Source organism: Dendrobates tinctorius, unplaced genomic scaffold (genome assembly GCF_039654945.1).
Source record: "Dendrobates tinctorius isolate UK_male_01 unplaced genomic scaffold, ASM3965494v1 ptg000047l, whole genome shotgun sequence".
NCBI lineage: Eukaryota > Metazoa > Chordata > Amphibia > Anura > Dendrobatidae > Dendrobates > Dendrobates tinctorius.
Genome location: NW_027361715.1, coordinates 9,395,040 through 9,416,755, shown reverse-complemented (window position 1 = coordinate 9,416,755; position 21,716 = coordinate 9,395,040). Strand labels below are relative to the sequence as shown.

The window sequence follows — 21,716 nt, the reverse complement described above, 5'->3', positions numbered from 1 at the left end:
GGAACATGTGCTTTGCTTTGCACCAATTCTACTTATATTATCTCTCGGGTGGAATCTTTTACCACACAGTGAAAAATCTTTAGCAACTTCTGGATGAGCAGCTTTCTAGCAGTTTAAGTTTTGCAATTATTTTCCTCTCCTTTTTCCTGGTTTCAGAGCTGGTACAGTTTTCATAAACAATTTTAAAACTGTCCTGATTGTGATACTGTGGAATTCTAGGCACACTTGTAGATTAAAAGTGGAGGAGATATTAATTTATGATGGTGTATTAAATGTAGATTTGTACTGCACTTTAAAGCCAGTTTCACAATCATGCATGATTTCCTTAATGTGTTCCCTTCTCCATTTTCACCACAAGAAAATCTAGAGTAGTCAGCTACATGTGTGGTTCCATGGTGTAATGGTTAGCACTCTGGACTCTGAATCCAGCGATCTGAGTTCAAATCTAAGTGGAACCTGTAAGTTTCATGTTTAGCATTATAATTTCTACTATGTTCAACTTTTAGAATGAAACTTGAACCTTGAAAACTTGAAACTTGATTTGAATGGTGCAAGAATCCATGGAATCCTATAAAATTGACTTCAGGAAACAAAATTCTTATCTTGTATGTTACACCAAGCAACTATATTCTATGACTTGTGTAAATGTTCCCATGATTTTTAATTCGGGTTGGAAAATCTAATGATGATTTCAAATCAAAATGGCTTTAGGAAACGCCAGCTTATTTTCCTGAATTTTCTTTTCTCTTGTTTTTTCCAAAATTATCTATAATGTTTTATTGAGGAATTTTTTGGCAATTTAAAAACAATTGTTTAGTCCATCATTTGAGTATGTTCTTGTGGCTTTTTTGTAGGTGACAAAAGGAACTAGAAGTCACTAAGAGACTTTAAAGTGTCTTTCTAAGCTTCTAGTTGACTTGAATTTTATTACGGAAGGTATTCGAAGCAAAAAAATCAAATGGAAATTGACATAGTCACTTTACCGTTTTGGAAACTTTATGCAGTTAAAAGATGCTCAAAACGACTGAAAATACGAAGACTAATTTTATTTTATGTTTACATAGAAATGAATATTTTTCTTCTTTTGAGCTTTTTTGGTGTATTCTTTAGTAAGTTTTCAGAGCCAACTCACACTAAATCTGCCTTTTAAACTGTTGAAAGGCTTGAGCGGTACAAGGTTTCAAGTTAAGATGACTTCACATCAGATTTTTAAATTTTAGTGAGGCCTGAAATTTTGAAGGTATCTCAGAAGTTGTGGCTGAGTTGTTAAAGCGATGGACTTGAAATCCATTGGGATCTCCCTGCGCATTCAATCATTGCCAACTATGTCAATTTCCAAGTAGGTTTTTTGATGATTATCTGAGTAGATCAATGCACACCTTCCTTAGTTTATCCCCCAAAAAGTTGTTTCATATCTCTGGACTGGATTTGGAGAACCAACCTGCGGGCATCTAAAGATCTTATTTTGATTAACTGGCCTGGCCCATCATCACATGTGAATCACACTGCTAATCAAAAGATGCGACCTCGTGCGATCAGGTAAGAGGTGCTTCTCCATCTCTCATCTAGTTGCCACAAATGTCAGGTATGGTTGATAGATTGGAACATGTGCTTTGCTTTGCACCAATTCTACTTATATTATCTCTCGGGTGGAATCTTTTAGCACACAGTGAAAAATCTTTAGCAACTTCTGGATGAGCAGCTTTCTAGCAGTTTAAGTTTTGCAATTATTTTCCTCTCCTTTTTCCTGGTTTCAGAGCTGGTACAGTTTTCATAAACAATTTTAAAACTGTCCTGATTGTGATACTGTGGAATTCTAGGCACACTTGTAGATTAAAAGTGGAGGAGATATTAATTTATGATGGTGTATTAAATGTAGATTTGTACTGCACTTTAAAGCCAGTTTCACAATCATGCATGATTTCCTTAATGTGTTCCCTTCTCCATTTTCACCACAAGAAAATCTAGAGTAGTCAGCTACATGTGTGGTTCCATGGTGTAATGGTTAGCACTCTGGACTCTGAATCCAGCGATCTGAGTTCAAATTTCAGTGGAACCTGTAAGTTTCATCTTTAGCATTATAATTTCTACTATGTTCAACTTTTAGAATGAAACTTGAACCTTGAAAACTTGAAACTTGATTTGAATGGTGCAAGAATCCATGGAATCCTATAAAATTGACTTCAGGAAACAAAATTCTTATCTTGTATGTTACACCAAGCAACTATATTCTATGGCTTGTGTAAATGTTCCCATGATTTTTAATTCGGGTGGGAAAATCTGATGATGATTTCAAATCAAAATGGCTTTAGGAAACGCCAGCTTATTTTCCTGAATTTTCTTTTCTCTTGTTTTTTCCAAAATTATCTATAATGTTTTATTGAGGAATTTTTTGGCAATTTAAAAACAATTGTTTAGTCCATCAGTTGAGTATGTTCTTGTGGCTTTTTTGTAGGTGACAAAAGGAACTAGAAGTCACTAAGAGACTTTAAAGTGTCTTTCTAAGCTTCTAGTTGACTTGAATTGTATTATGGAAGGTATTCGAAGCAAAAAAATCAAATGGAAATTGACATAGTCACTTTACCATTTTGGAAACTTTATGCAGTTAAAAGATGCTCAAAACGACTGAAAATACGAAGACTAATTTTATTTTATGTTTACATAGAAATGAATATTTTTCTTCTTTTGAGCTTTTTTGGTGTATTCTTTAGTAAGTTTTCAGAGCCAACTCACACTAAATCTGCCTTTTAAACTGTTGAAAGGCTTGAGCGGTACAAGGTTTCAAGTTAAGATGACTTCACATCAGATTTTTACATTTTAGTGAGGCCTGAAATTTTGAAGGTATCTCAGAAGTTGTGGCTGAGTTGTTAAAGCGATGGACTTGAAATCCATTGGGATCTCCCTGCGCATTCAATCATTGCCAACTATGTCAATTTCCAAGTAGGTTTTTTGATGATTATCTGAGTAGATCAATGCACACCTTCCATAGTTTATCCCCCAAAAAGTTGTTTCATATCTCTGGACTGGATTTGGAGAACCAAGTTAAGATGACTTCACATCAGATTTTTAAATTTTAGTGAGGCCTGAAATTTTGAAGGTATCTCAGAAGTTGTGGCTGAGTTGTTAAAGCGATGGACTTGAAATCCATTGGGATCTCCCTGCGCATTCAATCATTGCCAACTATGTCAATTTCCAAGTAGGTTTTTTGATGATTATCTGAGTAGATCAATGCACACCTTCCATAGTTTATCCCCCAAAAAGTTGTTTCATATCTCTGGACTGGATTTGGAGAACCAACCTGCGGACATCTAAAGATCTTATTTTGATTAACTGGCCTGGCCCATCATCACATGTGAATCACACTGCTAATCAAAAGATGAGACCTCGTACGATCAGGTAAGAGGTGCTTCTCCATCTCTCATCTAGTTGCCACAAATGTCAGGTATGGTTGATAGATTGGAACATGTGCTTTGCTTTGCACCGATTCTACTTATATTATCTCTCGGGTGGAATCTTTTACCACACAGTGAAAAATCTTTAGCAACTTCTGGATGAGCAGCTTTCTAGCAGTTTAAGTTTTGCAATTATTTTCCTCTCCTTTTTCCTGGTAACAGAGCTGGCACAGTTTTCATAAACAATTTTGAAACTGTCCTGATTGTGATACTGTGGAATTCTAAGCACACTTGAAGATTAAAAGTGGAGGAGATATTAATTTATGATGGTGTATTAAATGTAGATTTGTACTGCAGCTTTAAAGCCAGTTTCACCATCATGCATGATTTCCTTAATGTGTTCCCTTCTCCATTTTCACCACAAGAAAATCTAGAGCAGTCAGCTACATGTGTGGTTCCATGGTGTAATGGTTAGCACTCTGGACTCTGAATCCAGCGATCTGAGTTCAAATCTCAGTGGAACCTGTAAGTTTCATCTTTAGCATTATAATTTCTACTATGTTCAACTTTTAGAATGAAACTTGAAACTTGATTTGAATGGTGCAAGAATCCATGGAATCCTATAAAATTGACTTCAGGAAACAAAATTCTTATCTTGTATGTTACACCAAGCAACTATATTCTATGACTTGTGTAAATGTTCCCATGATTTTTAATTCGGGTGGGAAAATCTGATGATGATTTCAAATCAAAATGGCTTTAGGAAACGCCAGCTTATTTTCCTGAATTTTCTTTTCTCTTGTTTTTTCCAAAATTATCTATAATGTTTTATTGAGGAATTTTTTGGCAATTTAAAAACAATTGTTTAGTCCATCATTTGAGTATGTTCTTGTGGCTTTTTTGTAGGTGACAAAAGGAACTAGAAGTCACTAAGAGACTTTAAAGTGTCTTTCTAAGCTTCTAGTTGACTTGAATTTTATTACGGAAGGTATTCGAAGCAAAAAAATCAAATGGAAATTGACATAGTCACTTTACCGTTTTGGAAACTTTATGCAGTTAAAAGATGCTCAAAACGACTGAAAATACGAAGACTAATTTTATTTTATGTTTACATAGAAATGAATATTTTTCTTCTTTTGAGCTTTTTTGGTGTATTCTTTAGTAAGTTTTCAGAGCCAACTCACACTAAATCTGCCTTTTAAACTGTTGAAAGGCTTGAGCGGTACAAGGTTTCAAGTTAAGATGACTTCACATCAGATTTTTAAATTTTAGTGAGGCCTGAAATTTTGAAGGTATCTCAGAAGTTGTGGCTGAGTTGTTAAAGCGATGGACTTGAAATCCATTGGGATCTCCCTGCGCATTCAATCATTGCCAACTATGTCAATTTCCAAGTAGGTTTTTTGATGATTATCTGAGTAGATCAATGCACACCTTCCTTAGTTTATCCCCCAAAAAGTTGTTTCATATCTCTGGACTGGATTTGGAGAACCAACCTGCGGGCATCTAAAGATCTTATTTTGATTAACTGGCCTGGCCCATCATCACATGTGAATCACACTGCTAATCAAAAGATGCGACCTCGTGCGATCAGGTAAGAGGTGCTTCTCCATCTCTCATCTAGTTGCCACAAATGTCAGGTATGGTTGATAGATTGGAACATGTGCTTTGCTTTGCACCAATTCTACTTATATTATCTCTCGGGTGGAATCTTTTACCACACAGTGAAAAATCTTTAGCAACTTCTGGATGAGCAGCTTTCTAGCAGTTTAAGTTTTGCAATTATTTTCCTCTCCTTTTTCCTGGTAACAGAGCTGGCACAGTTTTCATAAACAATTTTGAAACTGTCCTGATTGTGATACTGTGGAATTCTAGGCACACTTGAAGATTAAAAGTGGAGGAGATATTAATTTATGATGGTGTATTAAATGTAGATTTGTACTGCAGCTTTAAAGCCAGTTTCACCATCATGCATGATTTCCTTAATGTGTTCCCTTCTCCATTTTCACCACAAGAAAATCTAGAGCAGTCAGCTACATGTGTGGTTCCATGGTGTAATGGTTAGCACTCTGGACTCTGAATCCAGCGATCTGAGTTCAAATCTCAGTGGAACCTGTAAGTTTCATCTTTAGCATTATAATTTCTACTATGTTCAACTTTTAGAATGAAACTTGAAACTTGATTTGAATGGTGCAAGAATCCATGGAATCCTATAAAATTGACTTCAGGAAACAAAATTCTTATCTTGTATGTTACACCAAGCAACTATATTCTATGACTTGTGTAAATGTTCCCATGATTTTTAATTCGGGTGGGAAAATCTGATGATGATTTCAAATCAAAATGGCTTTAGGAAACGCCAGCTTATTTTCCTGAATTTTCTTTTCTCTTGTTTTTTCCAAAATTATCTATAATGTTTTATTGAGGAATTTTTTGGCAATTTAAAAACAATTGTTTAGTCCATCATTTGAGTATGTTCTTGTGGCTTTTTTGTAGGTGACAAAAGGAACTAGAAGTCACTAAGAGACTTTAAAGTGTCTTTCTAAGCTTCTAGTTGACTTGAATTTTATTACGGAAGGTATTCGAAGCAAAAAAATCAAATGGAAATTGACATAGTCACTTTACCGTTTTGGAAACTTTATGCAGTTAAAAGATGCTCAAAACGACTGAAAATACGAAGACTAATTTTATTTTATGTTTACATAGAAATGAATATTTTTCTTCTTTTGAGCTTTTTTGGTGTATTCTTTAGTAAGTTTTCAGAGCCAACTCACACTAAATCTGCCTTTTAAACTGTTGAAAGGCTTGAGCGGTACAAGGTTTCAAGTTAAGATGACTTCACATCAGATTTTTAAATTTTAGTGAGGCCTGAAATTTTGAAGGTATCTCAGAAGTTGTGGCTGAGTTGTTAAAGCGATGGACTTGAAATCCATTGGGATCTCCCTGCGCATTCAATCATTGCCAACTATGTCAATTTCCAAGTAGGTTTTTTGATGATTATCTGAGTAGATCAATGCACACCTTCCTTAGTTTATCCCCCAAAAAGTTGTTTCATATCTCTGGACTGGATTTGGAGAACCAACCTGCGGGCATCTAAAGATCTTATTTTGATTAACTGGCCTGGCCCATCATCACATGTGAATCACACTGCTAATCAAAAGATGCGACCTCGTGCGATCAGGTAAGAGGTGCTTCTCCATCTCTCATCTAGTTGCCACAAATGTCAGGTATGGTTGATAGATTGGAACATGTGCTTTGCTTTGCACCAATTCTACTTATATTATCTCTCGGGTGGAATCTTTTACCACACAGTGAAAAATCTTTAGCAACTTCTGGATGAGCAGCTTTCTAGCAGTTTAAGTTTTGCAATTATTTTCCTCTCCTTTTTCCTGGTAACAGAGCTGGCACAGTTTTCATAAACAATTTTGAAACTGTCCTGATTGTGATACTGTGGAATTCTAGGCACACTTGAAGATTAAAAGTGGAGGAGATATTAATTTATGATGGTGTATTAAATGTAGATTTGTACTGCAGCTTTAAAGCCAGTTTCACCATCATGCATGATTTCCTTAATGTGTTCCCTTCTCCATTTTCACCACAAGAAAATCTAGAGCAGTCAGCTACATGTGTGGTTCCATGGTGTAATGGTTAGCACTCTGGACTCTGAATCCAGCGATCTGAGTTCAAATCTCAGTGGAACCTGTAAGTTTCATCTTTAGCATTATAATTTCTACTATGTTCAACTTTTAGAATGAAACTTGAAACTTGATTTGAATGGTGCAAGAATCCATGGAATCCTATAAAATTGACTTCAGGAAACAAAATTCTTATCTTGTATGTTACACCAAGCAACTATATTCTATGACTTGTGTAAATGTTCCCATGATTTTTAATTCGGGTGGGAAAATCTGATGATGATTTCAAATCAAAATGGCTTTAGGAAACGCCAGCTTATTTTCCTGAATTTTCTTTTCTCTTGTTTTTTCCAAAATTATCTATAATGTTTTATTGAGGAATTTTTTGGCAATTTAAAAACAATTGTTTAGTCCATCATTTGAGTATGTTCTTGTGGCTTTTTTGTAGGTGACAAAAGGAACTAGAAGTCACTAAGAGACTTTAAAGTGTCTTTCTAAGCTTCTAGTTGACTTGAATTTTATTACGGAAGGTATTCGAAGCAAAAAAATCAAATGGAAATTGACATAGTCACTTTACCGTTTTGGAAACTTTATGCAGTTAAAAGATGCTCAAAACGACTGAAAATACGAAGACTAATTTTATTTTATGTTTACATAGAAATGAATATTTTTCTTCTTTTGAGCTTTTTTGGTGTATTCTTTAGTAAGTTTTCAGAGCCAACTCACACTAAATCTGCCTTTTAAACTGTTGAAAGGCTTGAGCGGTACAAGGTTTCAAGTTAAGATGACTTCACATCAGATTTTTAAATTTTAGTGAGGCCTGAAATTTTGAAGGTATCTCAGAAGTTGTGGCTGAGTTGTTAAAGCGATGGACTTGAAATCCATTGGGATCTCCCTGCGCATTCAATCATTGCCAACTATGTCAATTTCCAAGTAGGTTTTTTGATGATTATCTGAGTAGATCAATGCACACCTTCCTTAGTTTATCCCCCAAAAAGTTGTTTCATATCTCTGGACTGGATTTGGAGAACCAACCTGCGGGCATCTAAAGATCTTATTTTGATTAACTGGCCTGGCCCATCATCACATGTGAATCACACTGCTAATCAAAAGATGCGACCTCGTGCGATCAGGTAAGAGGTGCTTCTCCATCTCTCATCTAGTTGCCACAAATGTCAGGTATGGTTGATAGATTGGAACATGTGCTTTGCTTTGCACCAATTCTACTTATATTATCTCTCGGGTGGAATCTTTTACCACACAGTGAAAAATCTTTAGCAACTTCTGGATGAGCAGCTTTCTAGCAGTTTAAGTTTTGCAATTATTTTCCTCTCCTTTTTCCTGGTTTCAGAGCTGGTACAGTTTTCATAAACAATTTTAAAACTGTCCTGATTGTGATACTGTGGAATTCTAGGCACACTTGTAGATTAAAAGTGGAGGAGATATTAATTTATGATGGTGTATTAAATGTAGATTTGTACTGCACTTTAAAGCCAGTTTCACAATCATGCATGATTTCCTTAATGTGTTCCCTTCTCCATTTTCACCACAAGAAAATCTAGAGTAGTCAGCTACATGTGTGGTTCCATGGTGTAATGGTTAGCACTCTGGACTCTGAATCCAGCGATCTGAGTTCAAATCTCAGTGGAACCTGAAAGTTTCATTTTTAGCATTATAATTTCTACTATGTTCAACTTTTAGAATGAAACTTGAAACTTCATTTGAATGGTGCAAGAATCCATGGAATCCTATAAAATTGACTTCAGGAAACAAAATTCTTATCTTGTATGTTACACCAAGCAACTATATTCTATGACTTGTGTAAATGTTCCCATGATTTTTAATTCGGGTGGGAAAATCTGATGATGATTTCAAATCAAAATGGCTTTAGGAAACGCCAGCTTATTTTCCTGAATTTTCTTTTCTCTTGTTTTTTCCAAAATTATCTATAATGTTTTATTGAGGAATTTTTTGGCAATTTAAAAACAATTGTTTAGTCCATCATTTGAGTATGTTCTTGTGGCTTTTTTGTAGGTGACAAAAGGAACTAGAAGTCACTAAGAGACTTTAAAGTGTCTTTCTAAGCTTCTAGTTGACTTGAATTTTATTACGGAAGGTATTCGAAGCAAAAAAATCAAATGGAAATTGACATAGTCACTTTACCGTTTTGGAAACTTTATGCAGTTAAAAGATGCTCAAAACGACTGAAAATACGAAGACTAATTTTATTTTATGTTTACATAGAAATGAATATTTTTCTTCTTTTGAGCTTTTTTGGTGTATTCTTTAGTAAGTTTTCAGAGCCAACTCACACTAAATCTGCCTTTTAAACTGTTGAAAGGCTTGAGCGGTACAAGGTTTCAAGTTAAGATGACTTCACATCAGATTTTTAAATTTTAGTGAGGCCTGAAATTTTGAAGGTATCTCAGAAGTTGTGGCTGAGTTGTTAAAGCGATGGACTTGAAATCCATTGGGATCTCCCTGCGCATTCAATCATTGCCAACTATGTCAATTTCCAAGTAGGTTTTTTGATGATTATCTGAGTAGATCAATGCACACCTTCCTTAGTTTATCCCCCAAAAAGTTGTTTCATATCTCTGGACTGGATTTGGAGAACCAACCTGCGGGCATCTAAAGATCTTATTTTGATTAACTGGCCTGGCCCATCATCACATGTGAATCACACTGCTAATCAAAAGATGCGACCTCGTGCGATCAGGTAAGAGGTGCTTCTCCATCTCTCATCTAGTTGCCACAAATGTCAGGTATGGTTGATAGATTGGAACATGTGCTTTGCTTTGCACCAATTCTACTTATATTATCTCTCGGGTGGAATCTTTTACCACACAGTGAAAAATCTTTAGCAACTTCTGGATGAGCAGCTTTCTAGCAGTTTAAGTTTTGCAATTATTTTCCTCTCCTTTTTCCTGGTTTCAGAGCTGGTACAGTTTTCATAAACAATTTTAAAACTGTCCTGATTGTGATACTGTGGAATTCTAGGCACACTTGTAGATTAAAAGTGGAGGAGATATTAATTTATGATGGTGTATTAAATGTAGATTTGTACTGCACTTTAAAGCCAGTTTCACAATCATGCATGATTTCCTTAATGTGTTCCCTTCTCCATTTTCACCACAAGAAAATCTAGAGTAGTCAGCTACATGTGTGGTTCCATGGTGTAATGGTTAGCACTCTGGACTCTGAATCCAGCGATCTGAGTTCAAATCTCAGTGGAACCTGTAAGTTTCATCTTTAGCATTATAATTTCTACTATGTTCAACTTTTAGAATGAAACTTGATTTGAATGGTGCAAGAATCCATGGAATCCTATAAAATTGACTTCAGGAAACAAAATTCTTATCTTGTATGTTACACCAAGCAACTATATTCTATGACTTGTGTAAATGTTCCCATGATTTTTAATTCGGGTGGGAAAATCTGATGATGATTTCAAATCAAAATGGCTTTAGGAAACGCCAGCTTTTTTTCCTGAATTTTCTTTTCTCTTGTTTTTTCCAAAATTATCTATAATGTTTTATTGAGGAATTTTTTGGCAATTTAAAAACAATTGTTTAGTCCATCATTTGAGTATGTTCTTGTGGCTTTTTTGTAGGTGACAAAAGGAACTAGAAGTCACTAAGAGACTTTAAAGTGTCTTTCTAAGCTTCTAGTTGACTTGAATTTTATTACGGAAGGTATTCGAAGCAAAAAAATCAAATGGAAATTGACATAGTCACTTTACCGTTTTGGAAACTTTATGCAGTTAAAAGATGCTCAAAACGACTGAAAATACGAAGACTAATTTTATTTTATGTTTACATAGAAATGAATATTTTTCTTCTTTTGAGCTTTTTTGGTGTATTCTTTAGTAAGTTTTCAGAGCCAACTCACACTAAATCTGCCTTTTAAACTGTTGAAAGGCTTGAGCGGTACAAGGTTTCAAGTTAAGATGACTTCACATCAGATTTTTAAATTTTAGTGAGGCCTAAAATTTTGAAGGTATCTCAGAAGTTGTGGCTGAGTTGTTAAAGCGATGGACTTGAAATCCATTGGGATCTCCCTGCGCATTCAATCATTGCCAACTATGTCAATTTCCAAGTAGGTTTTTTGATGATTATCTGAGTAGATCAATGCACACCTTCCTTAGTTTATCCCCCAAAAAGTTGTTTCATATCTCTGGACTGGATTTGGAGAACCAACCTGCGGGCATCTAAAGATCTTATTTTGATTAACTGGCCTGGCCCATCATCACATGTGAATCACACTGCTAATCAAAAGATGCGACCTCGTGCGATCAGGTAAGAGGTGCTTCTCCATCTCTCATCTAGTTGCCACAAATGTCAGGTATGGTTGATAGATTGGAACATGTGCTTTGCTTTGCACCAATTCTACTTATATTATCTCTCGGGTGGAATCTTTTACCACACAGTGAAAAATCTTTAGCAACTTCTGGATGAGCAGCTTTCTAGCAGTTTAAGTTTTGCAATTATTTTCCTCTCCTTTTTCCTGGTTTCAGAGCTGGTACAGTTTTCATAAACAATTTTAAAACTGTCCTGATTGTGATACTGTGGAATTCTAGGCACACTTGTAGATTAAAAGTGGAGGAGATATTAATTTATGATGGTGTATTAAATGTAGATTTGTACTGCACTTTAAAGCCAGTTTCACAATCATGCATGATTTCCTTAATGTGTTCCCTTCTCCATTTTCACCACAAGAAAATCTAGAGTAGTCAGCTACATGTGTGGTTCCATGGTGTAATGGTTAGCACTCTGGACTCTGAATCCAGCGATCTGAGTTCAAATCTCAGTGGAACCTGTAAGTTTCATCTTTAGCATTATAATTTCTACTATGTTCAACTTTTAGAATGAAACTTGATTTGAATGGTGCAAGAATCCATGGAATCCTATAAAATTGACTTCAGGAAACAAAATTCTTATCTTGTATGTTACACCAAGCAACTATATTCTATGACTTGTGTAAATGTTCCCATGATTTTTAATTCGGGTGGGAAAATCTGATGATGATTTCAAATCAAAATGGCTTTAGGAAACGCCAGCTTATTTTCCTGAATTTTCTTTTCTCTTGTTTTTTCCAAAATTATCTATAATGTTTTATTGAGGAATTTTTTGGCAATTTAAAAACAATTGTTTAGTCCATCATTTGAGTATGTTCTTGTGGCTTTTTTGTAGGTGACAAAAGGAACTAGAAGTCACTAAGAGACTTTAAAGTGTCTTTCTAAGCTTCTAGTTGACTTGAATTTTATTACGGAAGGTATTCGAAGCAAAAAAATCAAATGGAAATTGACATAGTCACTTTACCGTTTTGGAAACTTTATGCAGTTAAAAGATGCTCAAAACGACTGAAAATACGAAGACTAATTTTATTTTATGTTTACATAGAAATGAATATTTTTCTTCTTTTGAGCTTTTTTGGTGTATTCTTTAGTAAGTTTTCAGAGCCAACTCACACTAAATCTGCCTTTTAAACTGTTGAAAGGCTTGAGCGGTACAAGGTTTCAAGTTAAGATGACTTCACATCAGATTTTTAAATTTTAGTGAGGCCTGAAATTTTGAAGGTATCTCAGAAGTTGTGGCTGAGTTGTTAAAGCGATGGACTTGAAATCCATTGGGATCTCCCTGCGCATTCAATCATTGCCAACTATGTCAATTTCCAAGTAGGTTTTTTGATGATTATCTGAGTAGATCAATGCACACCTTCCTTAGTTTATCCCCCAAAAAGTTGTTTCATATCTCTGGACTGGATTTGGAGAACCAACCTGCGGGCATCTAAAGATCTTATTTTGATTAACTGGCCTGGCCCATCATCACATGTGAATCACACTGCTAATCAAAAGATGCGACCTCGTGCGATCAGGTAAGAGGTGCTTCTCCATCTCCATCTAGTTGCCACAAATGTCAGGTATGGTTGATAGATTGGAACATGTGCTTTGCTTTGCACCAATTCTACTTATATTATCTCTCGGGTGGAATCTTTTACCACACAGTGAAAAATCTTTAGCAACTTCTGGATGAGCAGCTTTCTAGCAGTTTAAGTTTTGCAATTATTTTCCTCTCCTTTTTCCTGGTTTCAGAGCTGGTACAGTTTTCATAAACAATTTTAAAACTGTCCTGATTGTGATACTGTGGAATTCTAGGCACACTTGTAGATTAAAAGTGGAGGAGATATTAATTTATGATGGTGTATTAAATGTAGATTTGTACTGCACTTTAAAGCCAGTTTCACAATCATGCATGATTTCCTTAATGTGTTCCCTTCTCCATTTTCACCACAAGAAAATCTAGAGTAGTCAGCTACATGTGTGGTTCCATGGTGTAATGGTTAGCACTCTGGACTCTGAATCCAGCGATCTGAGTTCAAATCTCAGTGGAACCTGTAATCTTTAGCATTATAATTTCTACTATGTTCAACTTTTAGAATAAAACTTGAAACTTGATTTGAATGGTGCAAGAATCCATGGAATCCTATAAAATTGACTTCAGGAAACAAAATTCTTATCTTGTATGTTACACCAAGCAACTATATTCTATGACTTGTGTAAATGTTCCCATGATTTTTAATTCGGGTGGGAAAATCTGATGATGATTTCAAATCAAAATGGCTTTAGGAAACGCCAGCTTATTTTCCTGAATTTTCTTTTCTCTTGTTTTTTCCAAAATTATCTATAATGTTTTATTGAGGAATTTTTTGGCAATTTAAAAACAATTGTTTAGTCCATCAGTTGAGTATGTTCTTGTGGCTTTTTTGTAGGTGACAAAAGGAACTAGAAGTCACTAAGAGACTTTAAAGTGTCTTTCTAAGCTTCTAGTTGACTTGAATTTTATTACGGAAGGTATTCGAAGCAAAAAAATCAAATGGAAATTGACATAGTCACTTTACCATTTTGGAAACTTTATGCTGTTAAAAGATGCTCAAAACGACTGAAAATACAAAGACTAATTTTATTTTATGTTTACATAGAAATGAATATTTTTCTTCTTTTGAGCTTTTTTGGTGTATTCTTTAGTAAGTTTTCAGAGCCAACTCACACTAAATCTGCCTTTTAAACTGTTGAAAGGCTTGAGCGGTACAAGGTTTCAAGTTAAGATGACTTCACATCAGATTTTTAAATTTTAGTGAGGCCTGAAATTTTGAAGGTATCTCAGAAGTTGTGGCTGAGTTGTTAAAGCGATGGACTTGAAATCCATTGGGATCTCCCTGCGCATTCAATCATTGCCAACTATGTCAATTTCCAAGTAGGTTTTTTGATGATTATCTGAGTAGATCAATGCACACCTTCCTTAGTTTATCCCCCAAAAAGTTGTTTCATATCTCTGGACTGGATTTGGAGAACCAACCTGCGGGCATCTAAAGATCTTATTTTGATTAACTGGCCTGGCCCATCATCACATGTGAATCACACTGCTAATCAAAAGATGCAACCTCGTGCGATCAGGTAAGAGGTGCTTCTCCATCTCTCATCTAGTTGCCACAAATGTCAGGTATGGTTGATAGATTGGAACATGTGCTTTGCTTTGCACCGATTCTACTTATATTATCTCTCGGGTGGAATCTTTTACCACACAGTGAAAAATCTTTAGCAACTTCTGGATGAGCAGCTTTCTAGCAGTTTAAGTTTTGCAATTATTTTCCTCTCCTTTTTCCTGGTAACAGAGCTGGCACAGTTTTCATAAATAATTTTAAAACTGTCCTGATTGTGATACTGTGGAATTCTAGGCACACTTGTAGATTAAAAGTGGAGGAGATATTAATTTATGATGGTGTATTAAATGTAGATTTGTACTGCACTTTAAAGCCAGTTTCACAATCATGCATGATTTCCTTAATGTGTTCCCTTCTCCATTTTCACCACAAGAAAATCTAGAGTAGTCAGCTACATGTGTGGTTCCATGGTGTAATGGTTAGCACTCTGGACTCTGAATCCAGCGATCTGAGTTCAAATCTCAGTGGAACCTGTAAGTTTCATCTTTAGCATTATAATTTCTACTATGTTCAACTTTTAGAATGAAACTTGAAACTTGATTTGAGTGGTGCAAGAATCCATGGAATCCTATAAAATTGACTTCAGGAAACAAAATTCTTATCTTGTATGTTACACCAAGCAACTATATTCTATGACTTGTGTAAATGTTCCCATGATTTTTAATTCGGGTGGGAAAATCTGATGATGATTTCAAATCAAAATGGCTTTAGGAAACGCCAGCTTATTTTACTGAATTTTCTTTTCTCTTGTTTTTTCCAAAATTATCTATAATGTTTTATTGAGGAATTTTTTGGCAATTTAAAAACAATTGTTTAGTCCATCATTTGAGTATGTTCTTGTGGCTTTTTTGTAGGTGACAAAAGGAACTAGAAGTCACTAAGAGACTTTAAAGTGTCTTTCTAAGCTTCTAGTTGACTTGAATTTTATTACGGAAGGTATTCGAAGCAAAAAAATCAAATGGAAATTGACATAGTCACTTTACCGTTTTGGAAACTTTATGCAGTTAAAAGATGCTCAAAACGACTGAAAATACGAAGACTAATTTTATTTTATGTTTACATAGAAATGAATATTTTTCTTCTTTTGAGCTTTTTTGGTGTATTCTTTAGTAAGTTTTCAGAGCCAACTCACACTAAATCTGCCTTTTAAACTGTTGAAAGGCTTGAGCGGTACAAGGTTTCAAGTTAAGATGACTTCACATCAGATTTTTAAATTTTAGTGAGACCTGAAATTTTGAAGGTATCTCAGAAGTTGTGGCTGAGTTGTTAAAGCGATGGACTTGAAATCCATTGGGATCTCCCTGCGCATTCAATCATTGCCAACTATGTCAATTTCCAAGTAGGTTTTTTGATGATTATCTGAGTAGATCAATGCACACCTTCCTTAGTTTATCCCTCAAAAAGTTGTTTCATATCTCTGGACTGGATTTGGAGAACCAACCTGCGGGCATCTAAAGATCTTATTTTGATTAACTGGCCTGGCCCATCATCACATGTGAATCACACTGCTAATCAAAAGATGAGACCTCGTGCGATCAGGTAAGAGGTGCTTCTCCATCTCTCATCTAGTTGCCACAAATGTCAGGTATGGTTGATAGATTGGAACATGTGCTTTGCTTTGCACCGATTCTACTTATATTATCTCTCGGGTGGAATCTTTTACCACACAGTGAAAAATCTTTAGCAACTTCTGGATGAGCAGCTTTCTAGCAGTTTAAGTTTTGCAATTATTTTCCTCTCCTTTTTCCTGGTTTCAGAGCTGGTACAGTTTTCATAAACAATTTTAAAACTGTCCTGATTGTGATACTGTGGAATTCTAGGCACACTTGTAGATTAAAAGTGGAGGAGATATTAATTTATGATGGTGTATTAAATGTAGATTTGTACTGCACTTTAAAGCCAGTTTCACCATCATGCATGATTTCCTTAATGTGTTCCCTTCTCCATTTTCACCACAAGAAAATCTAGAGTAGTCAGCTACATGTGTGGTTCCATGGTGTAATGGTTAGCACTCTGGACTCTGAATCCAGCGATCTGAGTTCTTATGTCAGTGGAACCTGTAAGTTTCATCTTTAGCTTTATAATTTCTTCTATGTTCAACTTTTTGAATGAAACTTGAAACTTGAAAACTTGAAACTTGATTTGAATGGTGCAAGAATCCATGGAATCCTATAAAATTGACTTCAGGAAACAAAATTCTTATCTTGTATGTTACACCAAGCAACTATATTCTATGACTTGTGGAAATGTTCCCATGATTTTTAATTCGGGTGGGAAAATCTGATGATGATTTCAAATCAAAATGGCTTTAGGAAACGCCAGCTTATTTTCCTGAATTTTCTTTTCTCTTGTTTTTTCCAAAATTATCTATAATGTTTTATTGAGGAATTTTTTGGCAATTTAAAAACAATTGTTTAGTCCATCAGTTGAGTATGTTCTTGTGGCTTTTTTGTAGGTGACAAAAGGAACTAGAAGTCACTAAGAGACTTTAAAGTGTCTTTCTAAGCTTCTAGTTGACTTGAATTTTATTACGGAAGGTATTCGAAGCAAAAAAATCAAATGGAAATTGACATAGTCACTTTACCGTTTTGGAAACTTTATGCAGTTAAAAGATGCTCAAAACGACTGAAAATACGAAGACTAATTTTATTTTATGTTTACATAGAAATGAATATTTTTCTTCTTTTGAGCTTTTTTGGTGTATTCTTTAGTAAGTTTTCAGAGCCAACTCACACTAAATCTGCCTTTTAAACTGTTGAAAGGCTTGAGCGGTACAAGGTTTCAAGTTAAGATGACTTCACATCAGATTTTTAAATTTTAGTGAGACCTGAAATTTTGAAGGTATCTCAGAAGTTGTGGCTGAGTTGTTAAAGCGATGGACTTGAAATCCATTGGGATCTCCCTGCGCATTCAATCATTGCCAACTATGTCAATTTCCAAGTAGGTTTTTTGATGATTATCTGAGTAGATCAATGCACACCTTCCTTAGTTTATCCCCCAAAAAGTTGTTTCATATCTCTGGACTGGATTTGGAGAACCAACCTGCGGGCATCTAAAGATCTTATTTTGATTAACTGGCCTGGCCCATCATCACATGTGAATCACACTGCTAATCAAAAGATGAGACCTCGTGCGATCAGGTAAGAGGTGCTTCTCCATCTCTCATCTAGTTGCCACAAATGTCAGGTATGGTTGATAGATTGGAACATGTGCTTTGCTTTGCACCGATTCTACTTATATTATCTCTCGGGTGGAATCTTTTACCACACAGTGAAAAATCTTTAGCAACTTCTGGATGAGCAGCTTTCTAGCAGTTTAAGTTTTGCAATTATTTTCCTCTCCTTTTTCCTGGTTTCAGAGCTGGTACAGTTTTCATAAACAATTTTAAAACTGTCCTGATTGTGATACTGTGGAATTCTAGGCACACTTGTAGATTAAAAGTGGAGGAGATATTAATTTATGATGGTGTATTAAATGTAGATTTGTACTGCACTTTAAAGCCAGTTTCACAATCATGCATGATTTCCTTAATTTGTTCCCTTCTCCATTTTCACCACAAGAAAATCTAGAGTAGTCAGCTACATGTGTGGTTCCATGGTGTAATGGTTAGCACTCTGGACTCTGAATCCAGCGATCTGAGATCAAATCTCAGTGGAACCTGTAAGTTTCATCTTTAGCATTCTGGATGAGCAGCTTTCTAGCAGTTTAAGTTTTGCAATTATTTTCCTCTCCTTTTTCCTGGTTTCAGAGCTGGTACAGTTTTCATAAACAATTTTAAAACTGTCCTGATTGTGATACTGTGGAATTCTAGGCACACTTGTAGATTAAAAGTGGAGGAGATATTAGTTTATGATGGTGTATTAAATGTAGATTTGTACTGCACTTTAAAGCCAGTTTCACCATCATGCATGATTTCCTTAATGTGTTCCCTTCTCCATTTTCACCACAAGAAAATCTAGAGTAGTCAGCTACATGTGTGGTTCCATGGTGTAATGGTTAGCACTCTGGACTCTGAATCCAGCGATCTGAGTTCAAATCTCAGTGGAACCTGTAAGGTTCATCTTTAGCATTATAATTTCTTCTATGTTCAACTTTTAGAATGAAACTTGAAACTTGATTTGAATGGTGCAAGAATCCATGGAATCCTATAAAATTGACTTCAGGAAACAAAATTCTTATCTTGTATGTTACACCAAGCAACTATATTCTATGACTTGTGGAAATGTTCCCATGATTTTTAATTCGGGTGGGAAAATCTGATGATGATTTCAAATCAAAATGGCTTTAGGAAACGCCAGCTTATTTTCCTGAATTTTCTTTTCTCTTGTTTTTCCAAAATTATCTATAATGTTTTATTGAGGAATTTTTTGGCAATTTAAAAACAATTGTTTAGTCCATCAGTTGAGTATGTTCTTGTGGCTTTTTTGTAGGTGACAAAAGGAACTAGAAGTCACTAAGAGACTTTAAAGTGTCTTTCTAAGCTTCTAGTTGACTTGAATTTTATTACGGAAGGTATTCGAAGCAAAAAAATCAAATGGAAATTGACATAGTCACTTTACCGTTTTGGAAACTTTATGCTGTTAAAAGATGCTCAAAACGACTGAAAATACAAAGACTAATTTTATTTTATGTTTACATAGAAATGAATATTTTTCTTCTTTTGAGCTTTTTTGGTGTATTCTTTAGTAAGTTTTCAGAGCCAACTCACACTAAATCTGCCTTTTAAACTGTTGAAAGGCTTGAGCGGTACAAGGTTTCAAGTTAAGATGACTTCACATCAGATTTTTAAATTTTAGTGAGGCCTGAAATTTTGAAGGTATCTCAGAAGTTGTGGCTGAGTTGTTAAAGCGATGGACTTGAAATCCATTGGGATCTCCCTGCGCATTCAATCATTGCCAACTATGTCAATTTCCAAGTAGGTTTTTTGATGATTATCTGAGTAGATCAATGCACACCTTCCTTAGTTTATCCCCCAAAAAGTTGTTTCATATCTCTGGACTGGATTTGGAGAACCAACCTGCGGGCATCTAAAGATCTTATTTTGATTAACTGGCCTGGCCCATCATCACATGTGAATCACACTGCTAATCAAAAGATGCGACCTCGTGCGATCAGGTAAGAGGTGCTTCTCCATCTCTCATCTAGTTGCCACAAATGTCAGGTATGGTTGATAGATTGGAACATGTGCTTTGCTTTGCACCGATTCTACTTATATTATCTCTCGGGTGGAATCTTTTACCACACAGTGAAAAATCTTTAGCAACTTCTGGATGAGCAGCTTTCTAGCAGTTTAAGTTTTGCAATTATTTTCCTCTCCTTTTTCCTGGTAACAGAGCTGGCACAGTTTTCATAAACAATTTTAAAACTGTCCTGATTGTGATACTGTGGAATTCTAGGCACACTTGTAGATTAAAAGTGGAGGAGATATTAATTTGTGATGGTGTATTAAATGTAGATTTGTACTGCAGCTTTAAAGCCAGTTTCACCATCATGCATGATTTCCTTAATGTGTTCCCTTCTCCATTTTCACCACAAGAAAATCTAGAGTAGTCAGCTACATGTGTGGTTCCATGGTGTAATGGTTAGCACTCTGGACTCTGAATCCAGCGATCTGAGTTCAAATCTCAGTGGAACCTGTAAGGTTCATCTTTAGCATTATAATTTCTACTATGTTCAACTTTTAGAATGAAACTTGAAAACTTGAAACTTGATTTGAATGGTGCAAGAATCCATGGAATCCTATAAAATTGACTTCAGGAAACAAAATTCTTATCTTGTATGTTACACCAAGCAACTATATTCTATGACTTGTGGAAATGTTCCCATGATTTTTAATTCGGGTGGGAAAATCTGATGATGATTTCAAATCAAAATGGCTTTAGGAAACGCCAGCTTATTTTACTGAATTTTCTTTTCTCTTGTTTTTTCCAAAATTATCTATAATGTTTTATTGAGGAATTTTTTGGCAATTTAAAAACAATTGTTTAGTCCATCATTTGAGTATGTTCTTGTGGCTTTTTTGTAGGTGACAAAAGGAACTAGAAGTCACTAAGAGACTTTAAAGTGTCTTTCTAAGCTTCTAGTTGACTTGAATTTTATTACGGAAGGTATTCGAAGCAAAAAAATCAAATGGAAATTGACATAGTCACTTTACCGTTTTGGAAACTTTATGCAGTTAAAAGATGCTCAAAACGACTGAAAATACGAAGACTAATTTTATTTTATGTTTACATAGAAATGAATATTTTTCTTCTTTTGAGCTTTTTTGGTGTATTCTTTAGTAAGTTTTCAGAGCCAACTCACACTAAATCTGCCTTTTAAACTGTTGAAAGGCTTGAGCGGTACAAGGTTTCAAGTTAAGATGACTTCACATCAGATTTTTAAATTTTAGTGAGACCTGAAATTTTGAAGGTATCTCAGAAGTTGTGGCTGAGTTGTTAAAGCGATGGACTTGAAATCCATTGGGATCTCCCTGCGCATTCAATCATTGCCAACTATGTCAATTTCCAAGTAGGTTTTTTGATGATTATCTGAGTAGATCAATGCACACCTTCCTTAGTTTATCCCTCAAAAAGTTGTTTCATATCTCTGGACTGGATTTGGAGAACCAACCTGCGGGCATCTAAAGATCTTATTTTGATTAACTGGCCTGGCCCATCATCACATGTGAATCACACTGCTAATCAAAAGATGAGACCTCGTGCGATCAGGTAAGAGGTGCTTCTCCATCTCTCATCTAGTTGCCACAAATGTCAGGTATGGTTGATAGATTGGAACATGTGCTTTGCTTTGCACCGATTCTACTTATATTATCTCTCGGGTGGAATCTTTTACCACACAGTGAAAAATCTTTAGCAACTTCTGGATGAGCAGCTTTCTAGCAGTTTAAGTTTTGCAATTATTTTCCTCTCCTTTTTCCTGGTTTCAGAGCTGGTACAGTTTTCATAAACAATTTTAAAACTGTCCTGATTGTGATACTGTGGAATTCTAGGCACACTTGTAGATTAAAAGTGGAGGAGATATTAATTTATGATGGTGTATTAAATGTAGATTTGTACTGCACTTTAAAGCCAGTTTCACCATCATGCATGATTTCCTTAATGTGTTCCCTTCTCCATTTTCACCACAAGAAAATCTAGAGTAGTCAGCTACATGTGTGGTTCCATGGTGTAATGGTTAGCACTCTGGA

General features: G+C 35.3%; 13 non-coding genes across 13 annotated transcripts; all 13 read left to right on the top strand.

Annotated features, from left to right (window-relative positions):
* Positions 1-386: 386 nt before the first annotated feature.
* Positions 387-458, top strand: TRNAQ-CUG (transfer RNA glutamine (anticodon CUG)). Its single transcript has one exon. It is a non-coding gene; the product is annotated as a tRNA-Gln (tRNA).
* A 1,529-nt stretch (positions 459-1,987) lies between these two features.
* Positions 1,988-2,059, top strand: TRNAQ-CUG (transfer RNA glutamine (anticodon CUG)). Its single transcript has one exon. It is a non-coding gene; the product is annotated as a tRNA-Gln (tRNA).
* A 1,786-nt stretch (positions 2,060-3,845) lies between these two features.
* TRNAQ-CUG (transfer RNA glutamine (anticodon CUG)) lies at positions 3,846-3,917 on the top strand. The gene has a single exon. It is a non-coding gene; the product is annotated as a tRNA-Gln (tRNA).
* Positions 3,918-5,432: 1,515 nt separating this feature from the next.
* On the top strand, positions 5,433-5,504 carry TRNAQ-CUG (transfer RNA glutamine (anticodon CUG)). The gene has a single exon. It is a non-coding gene; the product is annotated as a tRNA-Gln (tRNA).
* Positions 5,505-7,019: 1,515 nt separating this feature from the next.
* On the top strand, positions 7,020-7,091 carry TRNAQ-CUG (transfer RNA glutamine (anticodon CUG)). The gene has a single exon. It is a non-coding gene; the product is annotated as a tRNA-Gln (tRNA).
* A 1,514-nt stretch (positions 7,092-8,605) lies between these two features.
* TRNAQ-CUG (transfer RNA glutamine (anticodon CUG)) lies at positions 8,606-8,677 on the top strand. Its single transcript has one exon. It is a non-coding gene; the product is annotated as a tRNA-Gln (tRNA).
* Positions 8,678-10,191: 1,514 nt separating this feature from the next.
* TRNAQ-CUG (transfer RNA glutamine (anticodon CUG)) lies at positions 10,192-10,263 on the top strand. Its single transcript has one exon. It is a non-coding gene; the product is annotated as a tRNA-Gln (tRNA).
* Positions 10,264-11,770: 1,507 nt separating this feature from the next.
* Positions 11,771-11,842, top strand: TRNAQ-CUG (transfer RNA glutamine (anticodon CUG)). The gene has a single exon. It is a non-coding gene; the product is annotated as a tRNA-Gln (tRNA).
* A 1,506-nt stretch (positions 11,843-13,348) lies between these two features.
* On the top strand, positions 13,349-13,420 carry TRNAQ-CUG (transfer RNA glutamine (anticodon CUG)). Its single transcript has one exon. It is a non-coding gene; the product is annotated as a tRNA-Gln (tRNA).
* Positions 13,421-14,928: 1,508 nt separating this feature from the next.
* TRNAQ-CUG (transfer RNA glutamine (anticodon CUG)) lies at positions 14,929-15,000 on the top strand. The gene has a single exon. It is a non-coding gene; the product is annotated as a tRNA-Gln (tRNA).
* Positions 15,001-18,115: 3,115 nt separating this feature from the next.
* TRNAQ-CUG (transfer RNA glutamine (anticodon CUG)) lies at positions 18,116-18,187 on the top strand. The gene has a single exon. It is a non-coding gene; the product is annotated as a tRNA-Gln (tRNA).
* A 318-nt stretch (positions 18,188-18,505) lies between these two features.
* TRNAQ-CUG (transfer RNA glutamine (anticodon CUG)) lies at positions 18,506-18,577 on the top strand. Its single transcript has one exon. It is a non-coding gene; the product is annotated as a tRNA-Gln (tRNA).
* Positions 18,578-20,091: 1,514 nt separating this feature from the next.
* TRNAQ-CUG (transfer RNA glutamine (anticodon CUG)) lies at positions 20,092-20,163 on the top strand. Its single transcript has one exon. It is a non-coding gene; the product is annotated as a tRNA-Gln (tRNA).
* Positions 20,164-21,716: the final 1,553 nt, after the last annotated feature.